Source organism: Leptonychotes weddellii, chromosome 15 (assembly GCF_054177405.1).
Source record: "Leptonychotes weddellii isolate Sample4059 chromosome 15, ASM5417740v2, whole genome shotgun sequence".
Lineage (NCBI taxonomy): Eukaryota > Metazoa > Chordata > Mammalia > Carnivora > Phocidae > Leptonychotes > Leptonychotes weddellii.
The window spans coordinates 664,272-674,114 of record NC_138383.1 but is presented as its reverse complement, the minus strand read 5'-3'; the positions used below and the strand labels follow the sequence as shown (position 1 = coordinate 674,114).

The following is a 9,843-nucleotide window of genomic DNA, read 5'->3' as shown; positions in this document are numbered from 1 at the left end:
CCGAGCAGGGAGCCTGATGCGGGACTCGATCCAGGGACTCCAGGATCATGACCTGAGCCGAAGGCAGTCGCTCAACCAACTGAGCCACCCAGGCGCCCCCCCCTTTTTTTTTTTGAAGTAGGCCGTACGCCCTGTGTGGAGCACAACACGGGGCTTGAACTCACGACCCTGAGATCAAGATCTGAGCTGAGATCAAGCGTCGGATGCTCCACCGACTGAGCCCCTCAGGCACCCCTTTGCTTGATTTTTCTAAACTTGTTTGTAGTTCGAACGTAAGGCAAGAAGGACAGTTTTTCTTCTCAGTATACGTGCACCACACTTGGAAAAGCAACAGAGAGAGGCTGAGGAAGAAAGAACCGTCAGAAAGATGCCCTCCCCCGCAGAAGCTGGGGCTGCTCTGTGCCCGGCTCTCACGGGTCTCCCTGCGCCCAGACACGAAGCCTATTCGATGAGATCCTTCATCACAGATACCCCGCCCCAATCCTCCCTCCCTCTCCCTCCATACCGTGTGTATGGGTTGAATGGCGGCCCCCAAAAGACACGCCCACCCACAGCCTGCGAACGGGACCTCGTTTGGAGAGAGGGTCTTTGCGTCCCTAATTACTTAGGACAAGATTGTATCGGAGTAGGGTGGGCTCTGACTCCAACATGACTAGTGTCCTTAGAGGAAGAGGGAAATCTGGACAGAGACAGAGACACACCGGGAGAACGCCGCAGGACGAGGCCGACAGAGACTGGGGTGTGGCCACCAGAAGCTGGAAGACACAAGGATCCTCTCTTAGAGCCCAGGAGGGCGCGCGGCCCTGCCCACACCTTGATTTTGGGCTCCTGGTCTCCACCACTGTGAGAAAACAGACATCTGTTGTTTTGAACCCCCAGTTTGTGGTCCTTTGTCACAGCCGCCCCAGGACGCGCACACGACCCCCTGCCCCTGAGCCTACAGCTGCATGCACCCCAGTGACCGAGTGACTCCAGCTTTCTCCGGACCCAGACAATCACACGCAAGCCCTGGGCGTGGAGGGAGCGTTCAGGGTCCTGTTACCTTACTCTGCATCTGGGTCTCACCTTGCCGTGCCCTTTGGGGGAGGCCTAACCCCCCACTCCCCAGGGCCTGCACCCTGATGAGGGCCACCCCCCAGCGCCGCCCTCCCCCCAGGCCTGTCCCTGTGGCCCCGACAGGGCCTGGTGCCTCGGGATGGCCATCTCACCCTGGCCCCCGCCCTTTGGGTGTCCATCTTGCCGCGGCCCTTGCAAACTCCACCTACTTTTCTCGGGTTGTCTGTCTTCTCCTTATGGGTTTGTAAGACTTATGTTTTAGAGAGACAAACTGTTATCGGCGAGGCAAACGTGCTCCTACTCCATTGTTTCTCCTTGGATTGTTTCTGGAATAACAAGACTACCTGTTTATGTCATCCTGTGTTTTCCTTGAAAGCTTCAAGGTTTCATTTAAGTAAAGTGTTGTTTGTTGTTTGAGGTGTCCTTTTGCAGAAGCCTCCCAGACCGTGGGGAATCCACGGACCGCCCAACTGGATTTCCACATTCGAATCATGTATCACCTCAAAGCCATTTTGCAAGGGTCGCGTGACAGGGTCCAACGCTGCTTTCTTCCAAGAAAGTGGGCTGTGCCCAAGGCATCCCGAGAGTGGTACACCCCGTCCCCTCCATTCCACCTCTGCCCGTGGGCGACTTGCCCAGGACGCTGCCAACCCCAAAGCTTCCAGTAGCTTTTTCAGCTGTGTTCACCCTGGGAAGGCAGGTTCTCTCCTCTGCTCTGTTTATCTTTCCTTACAGGTTTGTTTCTCCACGAGAATATTATTAACATAACTGAAATCAATTTTCTTCTTAGAACCAGAATTTGCTGATGAGTGGAGAGGGGCGGCTGCTCGGATCCTGCCCGAATGAATCTGCTCTGAATAACATGAAAGACGCGGAGATTTCACAGCTGGATGTGATCCAGTGGCAGCCTTGTTGGTTTCGATGCTTGTCAGCAATCGCCAAGATCAGGCACAAACATCTCATTAAACGTTGCTTATGTGGATGGAAGGTTCTAGAAAGAGGATTCAAAACTCCCTGTGCTGGGGCTTTTCCTGGCCCCTCAGATAAGATCTGCTCAGTTTTCCCCAAGCATTATTACAAGATAACTTCTCTTGAATTGGAAGACACACGTTTTTTCTTCCTTTCTTTCACCCCCTTACACAAATCCTCTTAAAATGGTGCCCAGTGGCCCACAGGCATCCTTGCTGATCCCGGTGGCCTCTCCCAGGCCGGTGGCCAGAGCCCTCCGTGTCAGCCTGAGGGAGAGATCTGCGCGGGCGCTGCCCTACCCCTGAGCCGGGCCGTGCGCAGGGCTACCACAGAGCTGCGGGTCCCAGCTCTGTCTGTGGCGTCTCGCCTCTGGCCGGGCCGTGGAGGAGGCCCTAGGCAGGCCCTGTGGTATTTCTGGTCTCCAGCTTCGAGAACAGTCTGCAGGGGCCTTTGCAGTTCCCTCAAGTCTTCCCTGAGCTTCCCAGGGTCCCCCTCCTGTGACGGGGGCCAGGACTTCCCTCCTGGTGGTGGGTGCACCTGTCTGTTCTCTGCTGCCCCAGGCCAAGCTCAGCACAGCCTCGGGTGCCCACGCTTCCCTGGCGCTCCGACGTGGGTCGGGGTCCCCCAGTCTTGGGGGTGGAAGGGGGCAGGCCAAGCTCTCCTCTGGCTGGAGGTGAGAGAGCACACTCCAGGGGAGGCCACCTGACCCAGGCTCCAGCCCTGCTCGGATAGGCGAAGGCGCACCTGAGCCAGCGGGCCGGTGTCCCCAGCGTAGCGTGCAGGATTTGCACGGGAACCAGAGGCAGACGGCCACCGGGGCGGCCAGCCCCACGTCCTGGGTGCTGAGTGAGCCTCCCGTTGGTGGCCTGGTGTGCCCTGAATGCCCAGCGGATGTGCCGCTGTGCCCTCTGTCCAGACGTGCATGTATCTGCACCCCAGGCATCAGGCGCGACCTCAGGACTCAGCAGGAAAGGCAGGGGACGCCCGCGGGTCTGCAGTACTCGGAACGAGGCCCTTCCCCTCGAAACCCGCCTCATCATACCATTGTCCTGACCATTGCCGGGTATTTACCCTTCTCAATAAACTTAGAGGCATGTTTCGAGTTCCAAGTAAACTGTCGGGTTGTTGACTGAGAATAAACAAATGAATGGGCTATTTCACAATCCTGCACCAGGGCCTCACTCCACGCAGAGCCAGGGCCGTCTCTGTGGGGTCTTCTGCGATCTCAGGCAGGCTCCCTGCCCCCTGAGACACAGCCACACCCCCCCCACACGCACCCTCTCTGTGACCCCCTCAGGCCCTCAAACGTGCTCTGCATACAGCGGGTGATTAGTGTCTGTGGACCTGAGCGGCCTCCCCGCCAGGGTCTCCCTTCTGGTCCTCACTCGGACCAGGCGACATGGAGAGTTGGTCACCTCAGCGAAGGTGACCTGCCCCCCTGGACTTTGAGAGGGTGTGTGTGTGTTGACGAGCAAAAGGAAAGCGAAAGGCAGGCAGCCTCGCTGCGTCACATGAGGCAGCTGGGTGTGGGAGATGCTGACCTTCTGCAACCAGGGCATGGCGCCTGGAGGAGATGGGGTGCGGGGTGCCCCGAGCCCCAGGCAGTCCTGGCCTGGTCACCCTCTGCTCTCAGGTATTTCGTCTGCCTGCTGAGGGAAGCATACCAACCGGGGCCGGCCCCGCCAGCCTCCCAGGCCTCATCAGCCTCCCCGCCCCACCAGCTCCCAACCTCTGCAGTTTCTAATACACCAGGTCTCCCCCAATCCTAACAATTATTTTACATTGACTAATTTTTAAAATCGTATTATCTACTCTAGCCTCACCTTAAGAAATACAGATCTGTAGTGATCATTAGATGTGCTATTTATATGTATGTTTTTCTAATGTGCAATGAACTGGCTACAAGACAAGCTAGGAAGTGTCATGGACTCCCTACCACCACCGGCATCCTCCCGTGGTCCCTAGATCTGTCCTCCATCTTCTGCTGTGTCCTCCAAGGGAGGCTGGAGTTTGTGCTCACTGAGGGCATGGGCTCCAAGATGGGCACTGGCTGGGGCTCCAGGCTTCTCTTCCCACTGCCCAAAGCCCTCCCCCCACCAAAATCTTCCCCCCAGGCTCTGGGCGGCCCTCCCCTCACTCACAGGCATCTGTCAGTCACTCTTCACACTCTCCTTGTGTTGGGAGAGGTCCTGCCTCTTTGTGAAATCCCCTGGTTCCAGACTTAGGATAAGGGGATAACTGAGTTGCTCCCCTTTTCATCTCCAAACTGTGCCCACCTTGGGGTGGTGTCACATCCTCCATCACAGCCCCTGTGGCACTGGATGGAAGTCAGGAGAGCATGCAACTCAGTCTCAGGGCCATGAGTTCAAGCCCCACATTGGGTGTGGAGACTATTTAAAAAAAAAAAGTTAAAAAGAAAAAGAACTGGACAAGAGATGGGGGATCTGGACTAGAGATGGAGGATCCAGACTAGAGATGGAGGATCTGGACTAGAGATGGGGATCTGGACTAGAGATGGGGGGTCTGGACTAGTGATGGGGATCCAGACTAGAGATGGGGGATCCAGAGTAGAGATGGAGGATCTGGAACTAGAGTTAGAGATGGAAGATGTGAACTAGAGATGGGAATCTGGACTAGAGATGGGGGATCTGGACTAGAGATGGGGATCTGGACTAGAGATGGAGGGTCTGGACTAGTGATGGGGATCCAGACTAGAGATGGGGGATCCAGAGTAGAGATGGAGGATCTGGAACTAGAGTTAGAGATGGGGGATCTAGACTAGATAGAGATGGGGATATGGACTAGAGATGGGGGATCTGGACTAGAGATGGAGGATCTGGACTAGAGTTAGAGATGGGGGATCCGGACTAGAGATGGGGATCTGGACTAGAGATGGGGATCTGGACTAGAGTTAGAGATGGGGGATCCGGACTAGAGATGGAGGATCTGGACTAGAGTTAGAGATGGGGGATCCAGACTAGAGATGGAGGATCTGGACTGGAGATGGAGGATCTGGACTAGAGTTAGAGATGGGGGATCCAGACTAGAGATGGAGGATCCGGACTGGAGATGGAGGATCTGGACTAGAGTTAGAGATGGAAGATCTGGACTAGAGACAGGGATCTGGACTAGAGATGGGGATCTGGACTAGAGATTGGGAAGCTTCCAATATCCTCTTGCACAACCTGCCACCCTGAGCCCTTCTGGGCTTCCACAGCTGTCCCAGGCTCCACCTGGCTTTTACCATTGACTAGGGGTCCTCCCTCTGGATCGGGGCATAGATCTCAGCTGGGCCAGTGACATGGATGCCAATGCTGAACCCCAGGCTTATCTGTGAGGACAGTCTCTGGCTCAGCTGGCTCCCCTTGGAATAGTCCAGAGATCAGAGGGCAAGGCAGGGAGCCAGGCAGGCTTCCCCCTCACTGTTCACGGCACTGTTCTACCTCTCTCGGCACTCCTGCTCCCAGCTCTGGGGAATCCCATTTTTACTGGGAGGTGGGGAGGTCGTCTGAGTCCAGTTTGGATGTGCTTCCAGGGACTTTGCACTTTCAGCCATGAGTCACAGCTGGCCACTCTCTGGGCACAGAGCCAAAGGCAGCAGAGGCCTAACTCCCGCCCCCTGGTGTGCTGGCTCTGCCCATTCATTTGTCTGTGAGGAACAGAGCCCAGTCCTGGCCATCTCTGGATATTAGCCCTTACACAGCACGAGAGCTGGACCCCTGGACAGCAAAACTCATTGCTGGGGAGGTCAGCTGGGCCTCCGACCTCAGTGACTAGGTCCTGGAGGCCCCTGAGGGTACTGAGCCAAGCTCTTCCTGCCCAGTGGGGCTGTGTCCATCTGCCCCCAGGCCCTGGCTGACCCAACCCCCTGCGGTTGTTCAGCACTGGATTCAAGAGCAGCCAAGCCCAGATGTTGGGTTGTTCCGGGGAATTTACCAGGAGAAAATTCACTCTGGTGAAACAGGCTCCTCCCTGGCCTTGCCAGGCACAATGCCGACTCCCAGTAGACATGCACTATGTGTTCCATGCAATACTGGGGCCACACGTATGAAGAGCGATTCATTTTTCAAAGTCAAATGTGTTTTTAATTGTGGTGGCTTCACTCCCCCTGCCTGAACCCTCTCACTCGCCGCCAACACAGCAAAGGAGAGAAAAACCAGAGGGAGGGAGACCAGGACATGACGGGGAAAGGGACAGGCAAGAAGACAGAAGCTTGGTATGGAGCAGGAGGGCCGAATGCGGGGCGCGAGCGGGAGGGCAAAACGAATGCGACAGTGCGGGATTCTCTCCGATTATCACCCCAGGACCGGCTTCTGCCTACCAGGATGGGAGCGATACAGCCAGCGTTTGTGGGTCCCCGACCAAGGATGACTCCTGGGTTCTGGAGCTACTCACACTTGGGGAGTCAGTGACACGATCTGGAAAGTGCGTGTTGCTGCCGGGAACTTGTCCCGGTTTGGGAAAAGGGAAAACTGAGGGAGCGGTCTGGGGTGCGTAGGGATCCTCCACTCCCACAGCCCCGGAGGGGGGCTGGTGCCACTTTCTCCCCTGCAGCAGAGGGTTCAGGGTTTACAGGGAAATCCTGGGCAGGAGGCCGAGCTGGTTGTGCGGGAGGTGACCAACCACTCTGGGAGACAGCTGCAGTCTGCGAAGGCTCTGGAGCCCCAACCCGAGCTGGGGTGGAGCGAACCCCCCCTGCTGCTGGGGCTGGGAGGGGTCCCCAACTGGGCAGGAAAGTCGTCCAGGCCTGGGGCCTGGGCGGGCAAACACTTCCATCTCCCCTCTGCCTGGCTGCCTCCCGCTGGGCTCACAAGCCACCTGCTCTGAGAACCCTCTTCCCCACTACCAGCCCCAGAGCCCCCTCCCCTGGCCCCTGGGGCCAAAAGCACATCTGCTGCCCACCCTCACTGTCACAACCCCGGGGCCAGGAGGGCCTCCCAGGGGCTCTGACTCCTCTACCCACAGGCCTGGCAAGTGGTTTCCATGCTGCAGATCATTAACCAGCAGTGGCAGATGTATTGAATTTAGAGATTGCTGCCAAACCAAATGTGAAGGGGAGCATGGAAAGGGGCCGCTAAAAAATTCACTCTGGGGAAACTGGCTCCTCTCCGGGCTTTCCGGGCACAGGACCCCTTCACGGGTCGGGGAAGCCTCAGGCGGCTCATTTCTGTTTTACCGGTGTGTGTGAGTGTGTGTGCATCACGGCTGTGTGAGTCCGCGAATGTGAGTGCACACGCGCGTAAGTGTGGGTCTGCGGGAGCCCGGGATGCGACCTCCCTGCCCTCTCAAGAGCCGAGCCTGTGTGTCCCCAGCGGAGGGGCAGGTCCCCGGTGCGATCCGCGGCCTCCGTCCCTTCTCCTCCCCCCCACGGCGCGCACCCTTTGCCCCCTGCTCCCTGGCCCACGGACCCTTGCGGGGCACTCGGGGCCGCACGTCTGCGGGGGAGGGTCAGCGCAGCGCTCCGGGGTCTCCATCCCCAGTACCCGGAGCCCTCCGACCGCGGGACGCCCCCGCCGCGTGCTTCCCTTTCCTGCGCCCCCGCTCCCTGCGCGCGCGCCCTCACCTGCGCCCCGGCTCCCCGCGCGCGCCGCTGCTCCTGGCCACTGGCGGCTGCCGCTGGTCTTTGCGCGCTGGGGGCCGAGAGCAGAGCCGGCGGAGGGCGACTCCTCCGTGAGGGCGGAGCCAGGGGAGGAGGCTGCGGGGAGGAGGATCCGGGATCCGCACCCAGGTCCTAGATACAGGAAGGAAACCCGAGTTCGGGGAAGTCACTCGAGTCTTGGGAACTGCCCTGAATTCACAGAAAAGGTTTATGAGTTTCTTGGTAGTTCTTTATTATATCTTTATTTAAAAGCGCTTCATAAAGAAAACAGGAAAACAACAAAACAGCAGGGGGCGTTTTTCCAGGAAAGCTGACCAGATGCTCCTTTGGGGTGGGTGGGGTCGCTTCCCTGCATGGACCAGGGGAGCCCGCGGGTCCTCGCCTGTGCGCACCGCACGCACGCGCACGCAGGGCCAGCTGTGCCCGCTGAGAATGCACAGGAGCGTGTGAAGGCTGAGAGTTGTCTCAGATGCAAGTGGGGTCCAGACTACACCTGGAGATAGTGGGGGGGAGCGGGGGGGCTGCAGGCAGGAGTGAGTAGGAGCGGGGGGCACACAGTTAAAAGGTCAAACTGCTTTTGATTAGCCCCTGGACAGAACGAGGCCCTCCTCCCAACTCCTCCCCACTGGGGTCCTGCGGCGGGTGGGGAGACACATCCTGGACGAGGTCAGGTGTCCCGGGGGTGCACCTGTGTGAGGTCAGTCCCAAAGAGAAGTTTGGAAGTGGGGATTTGTTCGTTTCTCACATACACATGGTTTTGGTGGTTATTATAAAAATCACTAAGGTAAAAGTTTCTCCTTAAGTCTTTGAAGGAGGCCGGTGTGGAAGCTTTGCTGGTGTCCAGGTGTTCTGTGTGCTGTCCTGGACCCTGGCCCAGCTTTCCAAGGCTAGCCAGCCTGGGCCCAGCTTCAGTTAATACAGACCCAGAGGTGGTCACCCGCCCTTCCTCCACTCATTGCCACTCCCCACTGACCAACCTGCTTAAACTCTGCAAGCTTCAGCTTCCTCCTCACTGAGGGGCTGGTGTGTGGATCTGGCCTGCAGACAGTCCTGTGAGCTTACACCCGGGGCAGGGAGATGTTCCAAAGGAGTAACCTTTGTCTGGTGGGCAGGGAAAGCTCAGAGCTGGTCATCCTCACAGGAAGATGGCACCTCCATGGAGGGGTATGGAGGCCAGAAGCCCCTGCCCCCACCCAGAGGCCAACGAAGCTCTTGAGGGAGGACCCACAAATGATCACCCAGCCTGGGACCTAAATGCCACCTGCCCTAGGCCTCTGTGCCTGCCCCCCCAGCCTCCCAGGCACTGACCCTGGGCCTGAAGGAGGGGCTCATCCCTGAGGCCACCTCCCAAGTCGGCCTTTCTTTCCCATCACAGCCAGCATTGCCCAGGGTCCCTCAACTCAGCAGGGGCTCCTGGGCAGCGGCTGGTGACCGCCAAGTCCCTGAGGCATGGGGCTGTTCAGGAGGGAGGGTAGGAGGGTCCCACACGGTGAGGGACCTTGAGCGTCAGCTGAGGGCTGAGACTCTTTTGTCCCCATGCAACCAGATGCCCTGGGGAGTTTGATGTAAATGTGTACCCAGGTAAAGCACTTAGGTATCTTGAAAGTGAAACAAGTTTGTTTGTTTCTTTTTTTTTTTAAGATTTTATTTATTTATTTGACAGAGAACCACAGCGAGAGAGGGAACACAAGCAGGGGGAGTGGGAGAGGGAGAAGCAGGCTTCCGGCAGAGCAGGGAGCCCGATGCGGGGCTCGATCCCAGGACGCCGGGATCATGACCTGAGCCGAAGGCAGACGCTTAACGACTGAGCCACCCAGGCGCCCCAAGTTTGTTTATTTTGGAAGTAGTACAGAAACCTTACAAAACCACTCAAATGTTCCAGGAAGGAACAATGAAAGGAGCTGGTGTGTCTCATGGTGACCCCTGCTTCGTTCTCCAGAGGCGATGCCGTGGACACGTCCTCCTAACTTTCTAGAAATGTTCTGTGGGTACAAACACTCACACATATCCCATGTGTGTATCCTTCCCATTTTTTTTTTCCAATCTTTTTATTTATTTTTTAAACAGGCTCCATGCCCAGTGCGGAGCCCAATGTGGGGCTTGAACTCATGACCCTGAGATCACGACCTGAGCTGAGATCAAGAGTCCGATGCTCAAGGGACTGAGCCACGCAGGCGCCCCTGTATCCTTTCCATTTTCATATAATCCTGGGATCCAGT

At 57.4% G+C, this 9,843-nt stretch overlaps 1 protein-coding gene across 9 annotated transcripts in view; it reads right to left on the bottom strand.

Moving 5' to 3' along the window:
- Positions 1–7,735, bottom strand: part of SECTM1 (secreted and transmembrane 1) — a 16,710-nt gene extending 8,975 nt beyond the window's left edge. For all 9 annotated transcript variants that reach the window (XM_031035798.2, XM_031035799.2, XM_081804189.1 and 6 more), the window contains exon 1: positions 7,589–7,735. The gene's annotated coding sequence lies outside the window, so the exon portion shown is untranslated. The remainder of the gene's footprint in view (positions 1–7,588) is intronic.
- Between the last annotated feature and the right edge of the window lie 2,108 nt (positions 7,736–9,843).